Source organism: Triticum aestivum, chromosome 6A (genome assembly GCF_018294505.1).
Source record: "Triticum aestivum cultivar Chinese Spring chromosome 6A, IWGSC CS RefSeq v2.1, whole genome shotgun sequence".
In the NCBI taxonomy this organism is placed as follows: Eukaryota; Viridiplantae; Streptophyta; class Magnoliopsida; order Poales; family Poaceae; genus Triticum; species Triticum aestivum.
This window is the reverse complement of record NC_057809.1, coordinates 619,469,222-619,471,568: the sequence shown is the minus strand read 5'-3', so window position 1 is coordinate 619,471,568 and position 2,347 is coordinate 619,469,222.

Genomic DNA, 2,347 nt, shown 5'->3' with positions numbered 1-2,347 from the left:
CCTTTCTTCCTTTCTTCCTTTTTCCTTTTTTAAAATCTTCTGACATTTTAAAATCTTAAAAATACAATTATATATCAAAAAAAATCAGAAAAATAAAACTAATTCATTTTAAATTCTTGTTTTTCTTCTGTTTTTTTCTTCCTTTTTTCTTCTGTTTTTTCTTCTGTTTGTTTCTTCCTTTTTCTTGTTTTTCTTCTTTTTTTTTCTTCCTTTCTTCCTTTTTCCTTTTTTAAAATCTTCTGACATTTTAAAATCTTAAAAATACAATTATATATCAAAAAAATCAGAAAAATAAAACTAATTCATTTTAAAATCCCTTGAAGGTTTGACAAAAGGTTTGATACATCATTCAGTTCATCGACCAAATACAAAGTTTGGTACAATAAATTATTACACATCAATTCTTCCCTTGTACGTCCCTGCTTGCTTACGATTGTGCCGGTGATCTGCCTTCCCGTTGAAATGCTTGCCTTTCTTTCTTACGTTATGATTTCGGGGAAGAAATCGACGATGACCCAGGTACACGTTCTTCTTACAATTAACCAAACGTACACTTTCAGTCTCATGTAAGCAGTGCGTGCATGCATTGTATCCCTTATTTTTCTGTCCCGAAAGGTTACTGAGAGCAGGCCAATCGTTGATGGTTACAAAAAGCAACGCTCGTAGGTCAAATTCCTCTCCTTTGTGCTCATCCCAGACACGTACACCAGGTTTCGCCCACAACTGTAAAAGTTCTTCAACTAATGGCCTTAGGTACACATCGATGTCGTTACCGGGTTGCTTAGGGCCTTGGATGAGAATTGGCATCATAATGAACTTCCGCTTCATGCACAACCAAGGAGGAAGGTTGTAGATGCATAGAGTCACGGGCCAGGTGCTATGGTTGGAGCTCTGCTCGCCAAAAGGATTAATGCCATCAGTATTTAGACCAAATCTTAAGTTCCTTGCGTCAGCTGCAAAATCTTTGAAAACTCTGTCGATCTTTCTCCATTGCGTTCCATCAGCGGTGTGTCTCGACTGCCGTCAGACAAACGGTCCTCTTTGTGCCATCGCGACAACTTGGCATGCTTTTCGTTCATGAACAGACGTTTCACCCGTGGTATTATATGAGCATACCACATCACCTTTGCGGGAACCCTCTTCCTGGGTTTCTCGCCCTCAACATCGTCACCAGGGTCATCGCCTCTGATCTTATAACGCAATGCAGTGCATACAGGGCATTCATTCAAATTCTCGTATTCACCGCGGTAGAGGATGCAGTCATTAATGCATGCATGTATCTTCTGAACCTCTAAACCTAGAGGGCAGACAACCTTCTTTGCTTCGTACGTACTGGCGGGCAACTCATTATTCTTCGGCAACATATTCTTCAATATTTTCAGCAAATTTTCAAATGATGAGTCACCTACACCTTCCTGTGCCTTCCATTTTAGCAAATCCAGTGTGCAGCCCAGCTTTTTCAGACTATTATCGCATCCTGGATACAACGACTTTTTGTGATCCTCTAACACGCGATCCAAATTCTCCCTCTCCTTGTCAGTTTCGCAGCATCTCCGTGCATCAGCAATGGTCCGACCAAGATCATCAGCGGGCTCATCATGTGCCTCTTCTTCACCTTCACCTAACCCTTCCACACCTTCAGCATCATCCTCCATGAAAGTATCACCGAAAAGATCACGATAGTTGTCATCGATATCATCCCCTTCTTCATCTTCTTCCATTCTAACCCCTCTTTCTCCATGCTTGGTCCAACAATAATAGCTTGGCATGAAACCATGCTTAAGCAGGTCCATGTGAACTCTTCTTGAGGAGGAGTAACCCTTCTCATTCTTACAGACAGCACATGGACAGATAATAAAACCTTGCTGCTTGTTCGCATTTGCCACTACGAGGAAATCTTTCAAACCCGTAATGAACTCGCCGGAGAGTCGGGAACCGTACATCCATTGCCGATTCATCTGCATTATTATTATATAAAGTATATAATTAACCATCATGCATTTGTTAAACTAACTAGCTAGAAATAATACAAATTAAACAATGAACTACACACATGCGTATTTTATCAATGACACATGAAAGGTTCGAGTTGCTAACCGCGATCGCGGAGGAAAAATAAATGAGAAAGCTCAAGTGTGGCTTGTTTCAGGCTCTCGGGCATTTCATCAAACACCTTGTGTGCATAGGAGAAACCAAAAGCAAACCCACCACCACCCCACCACCACCTTCTGAAAATTGTGAAGTGAGCCGAGTGAAGTGAAGTGAGCTGAGTATATATAGGGATGGGCCTTTAGTCGCGGTTGGCCAGGCCAACCGGGACTAAAGCCCCTCCCGTCCGCCAGCTGGA